The sequence below is a fragment of the Meles meles genome, chromosome 3, assembly GCF_922984935.1.
Source record: "Meles meles chromosome 3, mMelMel3.1 paternal haplotype, whole genome shotgun sequence".
In the NCBI taxonomy this organism is placed as follows: domain Eukaryota; kingdom Metazoa; phylum Chordata; class Mammalia; order Carnivora; family Mustelidae; genus Meles; species Meles meles.
This window is the reverse complement of record NC_060068.1, coordinates 34,418,186-34,434,520: the sequence shown is the minus strand read 5'-3', so window position 1 is coordinate 34,434,520 and position 16,335 is coordinate 34,418,186. Positions and strand designations below refer to the sequence as shown.

The 16,335-nt window shown below is 43.4% G+C and overlaps 1 protein-coding gene across 4 annotated transcripts in view; it reads left to right on the top strand.

Annotated features, from left to right (window-relative positions):
- The first annotated feature begins 432 nt into the window (after positions 1 to 432).
- The window catches only part of CANX (calnexin), a 35,353-nt gene continuing 19,450 nt past the window's right edge, over positions 433 to 16,335 (top strand). Inside the window, exons 1-2 of one of the 4 annotated variants that reach the window (XM_045999319.1) lie at positions 435 to 590; positions 12,791 to 12,860. The gene's annotated coding sequence lies outside the window, so the exon portion shown is untranslated. Of the gene's footprint in view, positions 591 to 883; positions 926 to 8,994; positions 9,158 to 12,790; positions 12,861 to 16,335 lie in introns of all 4 variants that reach the window. The other 3 variants (XM_045999320.1, XM_045999318.1, XM_045999317.1) reach the window with 3 other exon arrangements.

Sequence of the window (16,335 nt, the reverse complement as noted above, 5' to 3'; positions counted from 1 at the left end):
GCCGGCTGCCATTTGCCCCAAGCCAACGGACCGGGATGCCCAGCCCGGGGGCCAGGTTCAGGCCCCGGCGGCGTAGGAACCGAACAGCTGGGGATGAAAGGCCAGGCAGCGGGCCCACTAAGGCACCAGGGCAACCGGGCACCGGAACGCAGACCGGGCCAGCCCCGCCCCAGGGGGCGCGCGCCCGAGGTTCCCGATTCCGGGGCGGCCCACCTCCTTCCCTCCCGCCCAATAAACAGCCACTTCCTGCCTCATTCCCAGCCAATCCTCACACTCCACGAAGAATAGCCCTAGGGGGCGTATGGGAAGGTGCATAGAGCGATGGCCGCGCTGACCAACCAAAGACCGGAGCTTGTGCGGGGGGGCGGGACTTGGCGCCGGCCCTAGCTACTCAGGAGCGAGGGGCGGACGCAGGGCCGGGCTTTGAGCAGTGGGGTTCGCTCGCGCGGCAGCGGCGGTAGCCGAGGCCTCTTGGTTCTGCGGCACGTGACGGTCGGGCCGCCTCTGCCGCTGTCTCCACTGCAGCGAGGGGCCAGGTGTGCGGGCGGGTGGAGGCGCTGGCACCGCCGGCGGTCCCCGTAAAACTCGAGGTGAGGCAGGAGGCCCGCGCGTGCCCTCGGGCCTGTGAGGACCTCGGGGGGCCTGGGTGCGGGGCGCGGCGGCCGAAGGGCCGGGCGTGGCCGGGGCCGAGGGGGTCGGGCCGGGTTTGAGGGCCCAGGCCCCAGCAGACGCGCCGGCGGTGAGGGACGAGGCCGGAACCTGGGCTGCTCGGTGTGGGGAACCAGGGCCTGGCCGCGCCGCCGGGGGCGGGAGGCGTGGCAGGTGCCCTAGAGGCTCCCTTGACCTCTGGGTGGCTAACTACTTCTTATGGCTTTGCTTCTAGGGCTTTCTGAGGCCTTTTACTGGCTACCTGGGAAGCCGCGAGGTGGGTCGGAGTCAGCGGGGAAAGGTCTGGAGTGGGATCGGGCCTAGTCGGTACTCCTAGCAGTGGGAGAAGGGGGTTTCAGACCGGGAGGGAACGTCTGGGATTAGCCTTACAGGTTCGGTAGGGGAAGATCAACCCGCGAAGCCAAGACTGACCTTAGCACCCCCGAAGAGTGGAGAATGTGCCAGAACACGCCTTGGTTGAAAAACTTCAGTCTTAACATTTACACCTGTTTGGGGGTGGGGAGGGATCCAGTCGGAAATTCAGGGGACGTTATTAAAAAGCAGGAAAGCACCCAAAAGCTCACCGAGGGCATGGCGCTTTATGGTGGAGAAAACGGGAGACCCAGAGCTATGAAATGACTGGCCCAAGGTCATGCCATTAATTTTATGATCACGTTTGGGATTACAGCTGAGGGCAGGGCAGTTTTGGTGGAGGGGTTGAGGTATAACGGCCCTGGTTCAAGCCCTTTGGACCATTTGTTGTTACGTGAACTTAGGCAGTTCACTTACCGTTTGCGTCCTCGTTCTCCGCAAATAACGGACGTGATAATACCTGATGAAGTTGTTGTTAGAATTAAGTTGGGTGTACAGTAAGGTCAGGAAGTCTGACACATAGTGTTGCTATAATCCCAATTCATTTGGTCCACTGCACTCCCATGCTGCGTTTCGAATGAGGTCCGGTTTCCCAGTATCTGAAGTCACATTTACGTCTTTATTTTTAATTCAAACTTTAATTAACGTACAGTGCAGTGTTGGCTTCTTGCTGAAGCTACGTTTACAGTAACGGGAGGGAGAACTGGATCTAGTGGGTCGGCTGCTGGGAATGGCACACGTGAACGCTGGTTGAGGGAAGTTAAACTGAGCTGAATATTAAAAGCTTGGGAGGACAAAGGTGAGCCACGGTTAAGTCTCCTACCTCTGATTGAGGAAGCGGAATATTTTGTTTAATTTTGTAATGAGTAGACTTCTGTCTTTAAGAGAGGAGTTGTGTTCAGGGTCCTACTGTATCTTAGCTTTCCCCACATCGTTCGCAGGTCGTGAATAGAATCACTGCCATGTTGTACACTTGCTGTAATTATACTCAGAGCAGACTTGGAACAGAGGTAAAGCACTGTGTGGGAGTTCTTCACACCAGCCAGGGTGCACAAGCCAGCAGGCCTGGTAACTGGATCTCGAGAAGGCTGGAGTGAACGGTGTGCTGGAGTGAGTGAGTCCCACACCGGCAGATTTTCTGACCTATCTGAAAATGGGTGTTAGCATCCCGCTCCACCTAACTATCTTAATTGGTCAGGCAGTTCAGCTGACATTATCTTCCAGGAACCATGAGAGGTAAACGGTTGGGCAGAAGCTGTTGCTGCCCTTTTAGCAATCATGCTGTTGCATCCTTTCACGAGAGTTCACTTTGCCCTGCAAGATAGCTTCGGGCATGAAGTGACGGTTGGTAAGCAGAAGGCAGAGTCTTGAATTCCAGGCCCAGCATGGTAAGTAACTAACTTAGGAACCACCTTGGTTTCCCCATCTTTAAGGTAGAAATGGGAAGTCTCCTGGCTGCCTCACCATTCGGGGGGGTTACTGGGAGGGACAAATAAGATGGTGAACAGGGACCTGCTTTGAATAGTGTGCTACACTCCTGGCAGAAGAACTGGCAGTCCATAACAACTCCTAGGATTAATAAAAGGGCCTGAACATAGTTGTAACCTATATAGCTTACTGTAGAACTTCATTGGGAAAGTGCTGCTGGTTGATAGATTTTTTTAACTGCAACAGATGTACTTGTAAATTAAGCTTAACTTTGAGCTGTGAAACTGATTTGGAGAATTTTGGTTTTGTTTGTTTGTTTGTTTGTTTTTAAGAATTTAGAGGATTGGGTGCCTGAGTGGCTCAGTCGTTAGGCAGCTGTCTTTGGTTTGGGTCATGATACCAAGGTCCTGGGATTGAGGCCCCCGTCGGGCTCCCTGCTCAGTGGGAAGCCTGCTTCTCCCTCTGCCTGCTGCTCCCGCTGCTTGTGCTCCCTCTCTGTGTCTCTGTCAAATAAATAAAATCTTAAAAAAAAAAAAGAATTTAGAGGATCTTCAGCAATGTGTTTTGAGTATTCACATGTTAAACCTACTTAGGTTATAGGAAAAAAGAAAGTAGTGGTATGGAAAAACCAATTATGTGTCCATCAATGAAAAACAAAATTCAAAACTCTAAACAAGTTACACATATATATGTGTGTATATATATATGTGTGTGTGTATATATATATATTTTTTTTTTCTTTAAGATTTTATGTGAGGGGGCGCCTGGGTGGCTCAGCGGGTTAAAGCCTCTGCCTTCAGCTCAGGTCATGATCCCAGGGTCCTGGGATCGAGCCCCGCATCGGGCTCTCTGCTTGGCTGGGAGCCTGCTTCCTCCTCTCTCTCTCTGCCTGCCTCTCTGCCTACTTGTAATCTCTATCTGTCAAATAAATAAATCTTAAAAAAAAAAAAAAAAAAAAAAAAAAGATTTTATGTGAGAGTGATCACAAGCAGGGGGAAGGGTAGAGGGAGAAGTAGACTCCCCAGGGAGCCAGATGTGGGACTCCATTCCAGGACCCTGGGATTATGACCTGAGCCAAAGGCTGACATTTAACTGACTGAACCACCCAGGCACCCCATATAGATATATTTTTAAATGGATAAGCATTCACAATAAAGATCATGTTTTATGTAGTCCCCCCCCCCCCCACCAAATGCTTTTACTTTTTGACTAGATGCATGTGTAATACAGCCAGAAGGTACAGAGTAGTAAATTGGTTCATCTCTGACTGGAATCAAATCCCTTTTAACTGGTTCCTTTCCAATCGAAGACTTAAAATTTCTTACTTGCCTTAAAACTTCGAATTTTAGAACCATTAAAACTTACGTGGTATCACTAGGCCATACGTAGTAATAGTAGAAATCCCTGCTGGGGTTGTGCATATATCCTGCAAGCCAGGCACATGCATTTTGTTTATACAACGACCCTAAGAAGTATATAGTGTTCTTATTCTCATTTAAGAGATGAGGAAACTGAGGCCCCAAAGTTAACAGTTCACTCGCTGTACCAAGTTACTGGATAGTCCAGGAGGGATTGTGACTTCTGAGTCCCTGCTCACGAACACTGCTGTGTGTCTGTGATGTCGGACAGTTTCTGTAATTTCTCTTAGCTTTAGTTTTCTCCTGTGTCAGCTGAGGGTGAACAAACTTCCTGGGGTTCTTGTAGGGATTAAATTAGACAACCTGAGATATTTAAACCCCATAAGACCAACATTTTGAAAGGGTATATTAATAGATGAGTGGATAACCTGCATGAAAGAAAGACTGCCTCATTTCTTAATGCTGCCTTAAAAAAAAAAATCAATTTTTTTTTGTTTTTTTGAACAACCAAGAACATTAGGTAAGTCATTTCTTCTGTTCCTCTTTCTAATTTCTCATGGATTAAAGGAATTATTTGAAATAGCTTAACTTCTTTTAAGAGACAAGTCCCACAAAGAAAAGTCCAGAACCAAATGGCTTTACTGGTTAAATCTACCAAATACTTAAACAGGAATTAACATCAGTCATTCACAGACTCTTCCAAAAATAGAGGAGAGCACACTTCCCACTCATTCTATGAGGCCAGTATTATACTGATTCCAAAACCAGAGACTTCACAAGAAAACTGTAGACCTGTATCTTTTTTATGAAAATAGATGCAAAAACTCTCAAAATGCTAGCAAATAGAATCCAACAACATATAAAAAGGACTATACACCATGACCAATTGGGATTTATCTCAGGAATGCAAGGTTGGTTCAGCATGCAATAATGAATGTAACACTCTACATTAATAAAGGACGAAAACCACATCTCATAGACACAGAAAAAAGCTTTTGACAAAATGCTCCCTTTCGTGATAAAAATAAACTGGGGAATGTGGGTGGCTCAGTTGGTTAAGCGACTGCCTTCAGCTCAGGTCCTGATCCTGGAGTCCCCAGATCGAGTCCTGCATCGGGCTCCCTGCTTGGTGGGAGTCTGCTTCTCCCTCTGGCCCTCCCCCGTCTCATGCTCTCTCTCTCTCTCTCTCTCATTCTCTCTCAAGTAAATAAAATCTTTATTTAAAAAATAATAAACTGGGAATAGAAAGAACTTCTTCAGCTTGATGAAGTGACAAATAATCCCTTCCTAGGGATTTCTTCTGTTCCTCTTTCTAATTTCAGATGGATTACAGGAATGAGGGTTGAAATTTCCTAACTTCTTTTAAGAAATAAAAGCCCACAACCGAATGCCTTTATTGGTAAATTCATTCAGAAACCTAGGGAGGAATTAATACCAATCCTTCCACAAACTCCTCTGAAAAATAGGAGAGAGAGAATACTTCTCAACCCATTTAGTAAGGTCAGTATTTCCTAAATACCAAAACCAGACGAAGACCTCACAAGAAAAGAAAACCATACACCTATATATATTTTTTTTTAATAATTATTTTTTATTAACAATGTATTATAGGTCCTAGGGGTACAGGTCTGTGAATCATCAGGCTTACACACTTAACAGCACTGAACCATAGCACATACCCTCCCCAATGTCCATAAGCCAGCCACCGTATCCCTACTTCTCTCCCCCATACACCTATATATATATGTGTGTGTGTGTGTGTGTGTATATATATATATATTTTAAAGTAAGCTCTACGCCCAGCATGGAGCTTGAACTCATGACCCGTGATCAAGAGTCACATGCTCCACTGACTTAGCAGCCAGGTGCCCCAGACTAATATTTCCTATGAAAAAAATAAACTTAAAAAGGTAAAATATAGAAATTTAAACTTAATAAACTCAAAAAACAAGGCTCCATTTGTTTTAAATACCTTTTTTTCTACACAGACCCATGTTGAGAATAAAGTTTTGTGCTTTACAGGGTACAAATTTACTATTTCTTTAGCATGCCCATTCCTAAAGTTGATCTGAGTGGTTATCTGAATTTGCTGAAATTCAATGCAGAATTGTCTGCTTCTGTTAAATCAGATACTACGTGTTGAGGTGAAGTTTCCTGTGTTATTAAATGTATGTAGTAAAATAGTTGGGATTGTCTTTTTTCAGCATGTGCTGAGAACAGAATTACAATTAACCAAGAAGTGAATTGAATTTTGGAGAATTCATGAACAGAAATAATCAGTGACAAAGCAGGAAAAAAATCACAGATAAACATGGACTTTTCTGTCTACAAATATTGAAATTGTATTGACACCATTGCAAGGAAGAGTTAAGAAATCATACAGTGTGGTTGGAGGAAAGCAAGTTTGTCTGGCCATGCAAAATTACTTAGCTTTGCTGAAAAACGTTGGAGGAGGAGGCAGGTGTATTAGACCCGTGGGTCTTGTATGAGAATTGAACTGATTCAATTGGTTGTACTAATTGTGCATCAAAGAACGAACTATTTGCATATACCTACCTATAAAGTCCTGGACTCTGATAGACTTTGTATTATCTTTTTCTATTTTCACAGCAGGCCTTCCTGCCAGTAGTACTATAACCCGCAGCTGTAAAACAGGGAAAGAAGACTCCTGGGAGTTCAGTAAGCTGAGCAGGGCTGTAGGGAGGAGCAGGGGAGTCTGGGGCCCAGGCTTCTCTGGGTTATACCAACCACATGTGCCATACTGCCTAGGGTTATCAGGAATTACTTTTCTGAATCGTCCATTTTAAGATAGGAAATTTCCAACTCTAGAAGTCAAAATGAATTCACTCTTGTAAAAGTTAAAAAGTGTGGACTGCAGTATTAAAAGTAAGTAGATTAGGTGTTCTTGAAGACTCCTGTCCCTGAGATTTTGAGAGTTGGACTTACTGCTCTGTCCTTGGGAAATTGGGAAGCAAGCCAGAAGTCATGTATATTATAAGTGTATAGTATAAATGTGTATGTTTGTCCATGTGAACCCAGAGGTGGAGATACTCTGGCATGGATATAGGTAGATAATTACATTTGATTACCAAAAACAAAACCATTATTAACTGGAAGGAAAAGAGAAAGACTTGACCTCTTCAAGTTCAGATTTCTAATCCAGCTCATTTTTCTGAGTCTTCCTTTATAATTTTATGCTTTACAGAAGGAGGTCAGTTTAAAGCTGGTTTCTGGACAACTTTGCTCAAGTCTGAAGTGCCATCTTTGTTGATCCAGTATACGTCATTTAAAAACATTTAATTTCAGGGGCACCTGGGTGGCTCAGTCAGTTAAATGTCTGCCTTCAGCTTGGGTCATGATCCCAGGGTCCCGGAATCAAACCCCACATTGGGCTCCCTGCTCAGTGGGGAGCCTGCTTCTCCCTTTCCCTCTGCCTGCTGCTCTGCCTATTTCTGCTCTCTATCACTCTGTCAAATAAATAAATAAAAATATTTTTTAAAAGACCACTTAATTTTGAACTAATTATAGACCTGTAAGAAGTTGGAAAAAATAGTACAGAGCAGTCTCTGGCAACCATCCTGCAACTTCCCCCAATGGTAGCATCTCTCTTTTTTTTTTTTTTTTTTTTTTTGGAAGTAGGTTCCATGCCCAGTGTGGAGCCCAGTGCTGGACTCACAACCCTGAGATCAAGACCTGAGCCAAGATCCAGGGTCAGACACCTAACTGACTGAGCCACCCAGGCATCCCCTGAGTGGTAGCTTTTTACATAACTATAGTACAATCTCAAATCCAGGAAATTGACGTTGGTACAATCTACAGACCTTACTTAGAGTTTACCAGGATTCACATGCTCTTGTGTGTGTATACAGCTCTATGCAGTTTTATCATGTTGGGAATTCATTTTTGAAATTGTTGCTTTTTTGGCATTGCTTTTGTAGAAAGAGAATACTAGCATGAGTCTTAAGTGGTACTAACCTGTGCATTTTTTTCAAGTTAGATAAAGAAAAGGTTATAGTATTATGAGTTTATTTTGATACTGACCCCAAAACCCCCCAAAATTGATTTGTAAAACTACTACTACAGTATATTCATTAAGTCTGAAAACACAGGCAAGTATACATAATGTCATCAAGGTCACTTTTAATCAGTAAAACATTTTTATGTTTCCAGAGTTTTTTAAATCCCCTTGCCCCTTATGTTTTCAGACTTTATGGACACCATATTACAGATTGAGTTCCTGATTGACTTTTTTTTTTTTTTTTTTCATATTTGATATCTACTTGGCACTCGTGGAATTGGATACCATCAACAAACATTGTTTTAGTGTCTTACTCTAGCCAAGTTTTCTTTTGGGCATCAGATGCATTTTTTCCTTGAACCCGTTTTTAATATATAATTCCTACTCTAAGCCTGTGATTGCCAGAAAACACTATTGAACTCTGCCACCCAGCTTTTATCAGAAGTCCAGTTGATTGACTGATGAGGATTTGAAGGATATGCAGTCTGTCGATTTCTCTAGAACCTAGGTATTGTAGGTTTTATTTTTATTTTATTTTTTAAAGATTTATTTATTTGAAAGAAAGTGTGTTCACTTGTGAGCATGGGGAGGGGCAGAAGGAGAGGGAGAGAGACTCAAGCAGAGTCCTGCTGAATGGGGAGCCTGGTCCTGCCCTCGATCTCACCACCCTGAGATCAGAACCCCAGCTGAAATCAAGAATCAGATGCTTAGGGGCACCTGGGTGGCTCAGTGGGTTAAGCCTCTGCCTTTGGCTCGGGTCATGATCTCAGGGTCCTGGGATCCAGCCCCACATCAGGCTCTCTGCTCAGCGGGGAGTCTGCTTCCCCCCTCTCTCTGCCTGCTTATGATCTCTGTCGAATAAATAAATACAAAATCTTTAAAAACAAAAAGAATCAGATGCTTAACCCTGAGCCACCCAACTGTCCCATAGGTTTTGTTTTAGATAGAGTTCTGGATCAGTAGAAATCAGAACTTGGACCATATGGAGTTGGCCCCATGGTTATTGGTTTTACTGAGTAAGCCTTTGCTTAAAGGATATCATAAGACAGAACCAGACAAAACTCCCATTTGTATATAACTGAAGGGTATTTTTGAGACAAGTTGTCCACTTCAGTAGATTCATAGATGTTGAAAGATTCTCATATTTGTGCTTTTGTTTTCTGATTGCAGGCTGTCCTGGGGGTCCATGCCTGTAGTGATTTTAATTTGGCTAAGATAGGAATTTAAACGGCCCACTGTGAGACTCTCATAGCACCAATTAGCCTAGCTACAGGTGGTTTATCCACCCAGCATTTGCGTCCTGGCTCAGAGGGCCTTTGCCGGGTAGTTTAAGGTAAGAGTCTTGCAGTGATAAAAATTATGAGAGACAGGGAGAGAAGATGGCCCCTGAAAGAAGACCAAAAAATGAAGTGTTCTAAGAATATAATGGCTTCAAGTCGGAGGTGGGGGGCTGTCGTGGTGTGCAGGAATGTGGGAAGCCTTGCCGTCAAAGAGCTGATAGATCTTGGCATGAACTGTGAAGTAGAAGAGAATTTTAGCAAATGTGGTCAATGTTTCTTTATTACAGGAGAATGTTTCTCGGTGTAAAGGTAATTGCTTTATGCACTTTTACTCCTCAACCTTCCAAATCTACGAACCACTTGCTCTGTGGCTCTGGGGAAGTTAAGGGGGGTGTGCATGCTGTTTGTTTTCTAAATTAAGCATTCTTGCTTTGTTGTTGAACTCCTTGTTAGAGATTTCCTATCAATAATCTTAGAAACAGGAAAGCAAAGTGACAGAAGTGTGCTCTCTGCTTAGGATTCTGTCAGCGTAAAGACAAATGAAGACTTTAAAAGGGAGAAAAAAACCCTCTGAAATCTTCCTAGCTGTTAAGATAGGTGAAAAATTACTTTGTGCCTTTGAGACAAAAGCATTTGTGGAATTACCAAGTGGGGTGCACTGCACTGGGCTGCAGGAGCTTGGCTTCTGATCCCGATTCTGCCAATAACTGATTTTTGGCAAGTCAGTCTCTGGACCTTATTCTTGTGCAAAAAGGAGAGCTAGACTAGATTCCTGTGGTATATTTCAGCTCCAGGATTTTTTTGAAGGGGTGGGAGATAAACCATTTGAGGCATAATTGTGGAACATCCTTTTTTTTTTTTTTTTTTTTTTTTTAAATTTTTAGAAAAGGTTTAGGTTTACAGAGAAATTATGAAGACTGCACAGAGGATTCCTATATGATGCACATCCAGTTTCCACTACTGTTAACAATTTAAAATTAGTATGGAACATTTGATTATGATTAATGAACCAATCTTGATATATGAATATTAACTAAACTTTTCTTTAATTCAGGTTTCCCTTGGTTTTACTCACTGTCCCTTTTCTGTTCCAGGATACATTGCATTTAGTCAAATTTCCTTAGGCTCTCCTTGGCTGCAGCCGTTCTTTAGACTTTCCTTAGTTTTGACGGCCGTGACATTTTTGAGGACTGCTGGTTAGGATGTTTTGTAGAATGTCCTCCTGTTGTTGGGATTTTGTTTGGTGCCTTTCTCATGATTAGGCTGGGTATATGGATTTTTGGGAGGACGACTGCAGAGATTAAAGTCCTTTTTTCATCACATTGTGTCAAGGGTACATACCATCAACGTGACCTCTCACTGTTGATGTTGACCTTGGTCACCTGGGTGAGATAGCTTTTGCCAGGTTTCTCCAGTGAAATGTTTCTCTCTCTCTTTTTCTCTCTCTCTCTTGGTTTCCCATACTGTGCTCTTGGGAGGACATCACTGTGTAGCCACCTACATGTAAGGAATGGGGGATTAGGCTCTCCATCCTTGAAGGAGTAGCTGCATAGATCAGTGGGAATATTTCTGCATGGGAAATTTGTCTCTTCTCCCCCATTTCTTTCTTTACCCATATATTTGTATCAGATGGACATTTACTTTATACTTGGAGTTACTATCTAGTACCACTTACTTTGTTGACTCATACTGTTCCACTTTGGCCACTGGGCACTCTTGTGTTCCTTTAACGTACCACCGCCCCCCCCCCCCCATGATGGGTGTTTTATTTTTGAACACTTCTCTGGCACTGTGAGATGTTCCAGACTCAGCTTATTTATTTCCTACCCCAATCCGAGAGTTGGCCACTTCTGTAAAGGGCCCTGTTTCCTTTAATTGGAAGTGGTATTAAAAATCAAGATCTTGGGGTGCCTGGGTGGCTCAGTGGGTTAAGCCTCTGCCTTTGGCTCAGGTCATGATCCCAGGGTCCTGGGATTGAGCCCCACATTGAGCTCTCTACTCAGCAGGGAGCCTGCTTCTCCCTCTCTCTCTGCCTGCCTCTCTTCCTACTTGTGATCTCTCTCTGTCATATAAATAAATAAACTTAAAAAAAAAATCAAGATCTTGGTACTAGGTATATTTATTGCTACTGAGGTGTAGTTTCTTCTAGGCCCTCACAGGTGACACAGCAGGGAAACGTGTGTGTACTAATGGGCATATGTGCGCATATCTAGATATACTACTACATGTAACCCTCTGTGAATTAGCTGCAGCATGAGTTTACACCGATGTCTCCACCCCTCTCCCATTACCGTAGGGCTGTTCCAGCCTCTTGCCCTTGCTTATCGGTCAGTGCGCATACCCAACAGTGAAAAGGTGGCTCCGACCTTCCACCACCCATATACTCACTTGCTCAGTTCCTGTGACCGTATACAGCAGTACCAGGATTGTCAACCTGTACACCCCTGGGAACGAACTTACCAGCTGGTAAAGTGCTTTTGCACAGTCTAGTTTACAGACTCCGAAGTTACGTAGGTCAGCATCCTCCCTCCACCCCTTCCAGTGAGGTGGTTTAATGTATCTGTAACACAGATTGCCACATCCTGCATGCTGTCCTTGGGTCACTCCACCTCTTAAATGATTTCCTAAGATTTTCATCGAGTGAGATTCACTCTCTGTGCTGTGACATTTCATGGGTTTTGACAAATGCACAGAGTTATGTATCCATAATTCTAGCAACCTACAGAGTAGTCTCAACTGCCTGAATTATCCCCCTGTGCTGATGTATTCATCCTGACCACCTCCCCCGAACCTCTGGTGACCACTGATTTTTTTTTTACTGTGTTGTAGTTTTGCTTTTTCCAGAATGTCATATAATTGCAATTATACAACATTTCTCCCTTTCGGACTGGCTTCTTTCACTTAGCAATATGCATTTAAAATTCATCCAAGTCTTTTTGTGGCTTGATAACTCATTTCTTTGAGTTGCTGAATAATATTGCATTGCAGTTTGTTTATTCATACAGCTATTGAAGGATATTTTCGGTCCTTCCAAGTTTGGGGTGGTTATGGATAAAGCTGCTAGAAACACTGGTGTGGAGGGTTTTGTGCATATATAATCCTTCAGATCAGTTGGGCAAGTACCTAGGAACAGGATTGCCGAATAGATGGTAAGAGTCCGTTTAGTTTTGTAAGAAATTGCCACACTGTCTTCCAGAGGGGGTATGCTGTTTTGCATTTTCACCAGCAATAAATGAGAGCTCCTGTTGCTTCACACCTTTGCCAGAGTTTGGATCTTGGCCATTCTAATATGTGCATGGTGGTATTTTGTTTTAATTTGCAAGTAGCCAGTGGCAGATGATACTGAGCATCTTTTCATGTTTATTTTTCATCTCAGTATCTTTGGCGAGCCATCGTCAGAATTTTTTGTCCATTCTGTAACTGGATGGTTGGTTTCCTCATCGGTGAGTGTGAGTTCTTTGTACAGTTTGGAAACCAGTCTGTTATCACAGTGTGTTTTCCAAGTATTTTCTCCTTGTCTGATTTTTCTTTTAATTCTCTTAAGTCTTTCATAGAGTTGAAGTTTTTAATTTAATAAAATCTGGCTTACTCATTTTTCTTTCCATATATCTTGCTTTCGATGGTGTATGTAAAACCTTATTGTGAGACCCAAGATCACCTAAATTTTCTCCTATGTTTTCTCCTAGAAAGCATAGTAGTGCACCATCCTGTGTAAATGCCCACCCAGTCAGTGCTACCTTTTGGACTCCATTTGATGTAGGGGGGCTGAAAGAAGATGGGATTCTGTGTCTTAGTAATGTTGGATTTTCATTAACAAAGCAAGAGAATTAAAGTCACCTTAAAATTTATTGTTGAATTCTTTGTAAATATGGACAAATCTCTAACAAAACTTGGAACATTTAAGTTGACTTACTAGTGGTTCTTGGAACCAGAATCGACTTATTGGTTGTAGCACGGGGCCGGGGGGGAGGGGTATTGGCAAAGACTGTAACAATACTGGTGTTAACACAGCATATGTGGAGCTGGCAGAGGGTAAGGCTCATTAAGGTAAGAGCTCTGAGAGGCATGGTTTGGAAGGACTGATGCCTCACAGGTTCCACGGCCTTCTGCATAATGTGAAGGGAACAGGTGAATGCCTGCACACTTCTCTCACCTAAAAAACCGGGTTCTGCACTCCAGAGTGTAGAGGAAATGGCAGTGGGTGAGAAGTGGATTTTCTGAAGCTTCCTAGAGACTTCCTGTGTTGTTCCTGACAGGACAGGTAGCCAGCCTTCTGCTCTGTGAAAAGGGTTTTCCTTGAAGTGGGACCACTCCGCCTCCCAGACACAGATGCCTCTTCCCCCCCCCACCCCCCCCCCCCCCATCCTAGGCCCACAGCCTGGGCTTGCTATTCTGCAGTCGCTCTGCCCTCACTAACCCTATCTGAACCTCCCCATTCCAGATCACTCCTACAAGCTCCTCCTGCCTGGTCTTCTTCCTGACTTCTGTTCCGTTAAGCCTTCTTGGTATGCAACTACATGGTAGCATTCTGTCTAGTGTAATAGAAATACAGGATTTGAATTCTTTGAGTCTCACTTATTAGTTGTGGTAATAAGTAGGTTATTTTGATTTCAGTATGTCTTGCTTCCTAACTCATAAAACGAGAGTAATACCTCACCGGAGGTGTATGAAAGTGCTTTATAAACTGGAAAACCAAGCCCAGATGGATTATTCATAAACCCTAAACAGTGGTTCTCAAAGTGTGGTTCCTGGAACTTGTTGGAAAAGTAAAAATCCAGGCCTAGACTGCATCAGAAACTCGGACAGAGTCCCAGCAGTCTTCTTCAGCAAGCCCCTGTGTGATGCTAACAGCTGTTTAAGTTTGAGAAACACAGCTCTGCATTATACTTAAAAACTGAAGGAGAGCTGTTTTGGTCGGCCTGGGCTGCTGAATAGAATACCACGGCAGGGGCTTAAGTCATAGGAAATGGTTTTCTCTCAATTCTGGAGACTGGAAGTCCCAGATCAAGGTGTTGTTGGGATTGGTTCTGGTGAGGACGTTTCTCCTGCTTGCAGAGAACTGCCCTTTGGCTGTGTCCTCACACAGACTCTCTTTGGTGCATGAACGCTCCTAGTGTCCTATGTGGGTACCAGTTTCGCTGGATTAGGGCCCTACGCATCCTGTGACCTCTTAACCTTAAGTCCTCTCTTAAAGGTCTTGTGTCTAGATACAGTCACATTGGGAATTAGGGCTTCAACATGCAAATTTGGGCGGGGGGAATCTAATTCAGTCTGTAGCAGCAATATATCAACACATTAAAACTTATTGAGAGGGGTGCCTGGGTGGCTCAGTGGTTTAAGCCGCTGCCTTCGGCTCGGGTCATGATCTCAGGGTCCTGGGATCGAGCCCCGCATCGGGCTCTCTGCTCGGCAGGGAGCCTGCTTCCCTCTCACTCTCTCTGCCTGCCTCTCTGCTTACTTGTGATCTCTCTCTGTCAAATAAATAAATAAATAAATCTTTAAAAAAAAAAAAAAAAAAAAAAAAAACTTATTGAGAAAAAAAAAAAATCAGTCCTGTCTTTTTAAAAGGCAAGTATTTAGCCCACCAGACCATCTTCTTGATTAGCTTTTTTCCTTGGACAGTGTGTGTTCCAGCACCAGCACTCAGTTCTAAGTAATCCATTCTTTTGTACTTTTACTTACTACTAGTCTTAGCACATTTTATTTACTTTCAAAAAGTCTTAGCCATATATTGTTTTTGCTGTGTTTGGGGCTAGTTTGGTTTTGTAGCTTATACCTGGGACTCTAATCACCATTTATAGCACTGTCTCCTTTCTTTCTTTCTTTTTTTTTTTTTAAGACTTCTATTTATTTAGGGGCATCTGAGCAGGTTGGTCTGACTCTGACTCTTGATCTCGGCTCAGGTCATGATCTTAGGGGTCTTGAGATAAAGCCCTGCGTGGGGCTCCATGCTCAGTGTGGAGTCTGAGATTCTCACTCTCTCTTTCAAAATAAAATCTTTAAAAAGAAAAAAACCTGCACACAAGTGGAGTGGAGGGGCAGAGAGAGAGGGACATGCAGACTCCACACCGAGCCTGGAACCTGAGGCTGGCCTCCATTCCAGGACCCTGAAATAATGACCTGAGCCAAAGTCAGACACTTAACCGACTGAGCCACCCAGGTGCCCCTATAGCATTGTTTCTATGGGCAAGAACTTGGGAATTAGATAAAATTGATTTAGATAAAAGGGTTGAGTCAGCCTGTTTAGTTTCAGAGAGCAAGTTATAAATCAAATAGCAATATTGCTATGCCATTCCAGAAAACAGAGGTCTTTCCAGTGAATAAATGAGAGATTACTTGTGTTTTTAAAGTATATAAGAAACTGAAGCAGAATGTTGACATTAAGAATTTTTTCTAGGGGCACCTGGGTGGCTCAGTTGGTTAAAGCCTCTGCCTTCGGCTCAGGTCATGATCCCAGGATCCTGGGATGGAGGCCCGCATCAGGCTCTCTGCTCAGCGGGGAGCCTGCTTCTCCCTCTCTCTGCCTGCCTCTCTGCCTACTTGTGATCTCTTGTCTGTCAAATAAATAAGTGAAATCTTAAAAAAAAAAAAAAAAAAAAAAAAAAGAATTTTTTCTAAAGGGGCGCCTGGGTGGCTCAGCTGTAAGCATCTGCCTTTGGCTCAGGCCGTGATCCCAGCCAGGGTCCTGGGATCGAGCCCCACGTCCGGCGCCCGCTTGGCAGGAAGCCTGCTTCTCTCTCTCCCATTTCCCTTCTTGTATTCCCCCTCTCATTGTCTCTCTCTCTATATCAAATAAATAAAATCTTTTAAAAAAAAGAATTTTTTCTAAAAACCAGTCCTACAGAAGGTTGTGAATGATTTTATCACTATTATTTTCCACACTAAATACTAAGCATTTAGGAATCCAGTCTCTACCTTTAATTCTGTGAACACAGTCCTAAGATGCATAAATAAAGAAATACCACTAAATGATGCATGAAAATACAGTGATTTGTGTTGAGTTACTCACTATAAAGGATTAGAGAGTTTATAAGGAATTTGGCTTTAAACTGAGCATGAGAATAAATTGATTTGCATTTTTCTAGAAACTCAGTTGGTCAAAATGGTAGTGTTGGTTGTGAATTGGGGCCATTTGAAGTTTATGAAGGAACTCCTTCAGTTTTTTTTCTTTTTTCTTTTTGGATTTTGCCTGAGAAATAAAGGTCTCCGTTGTAAATAAGAGACCAAAAAT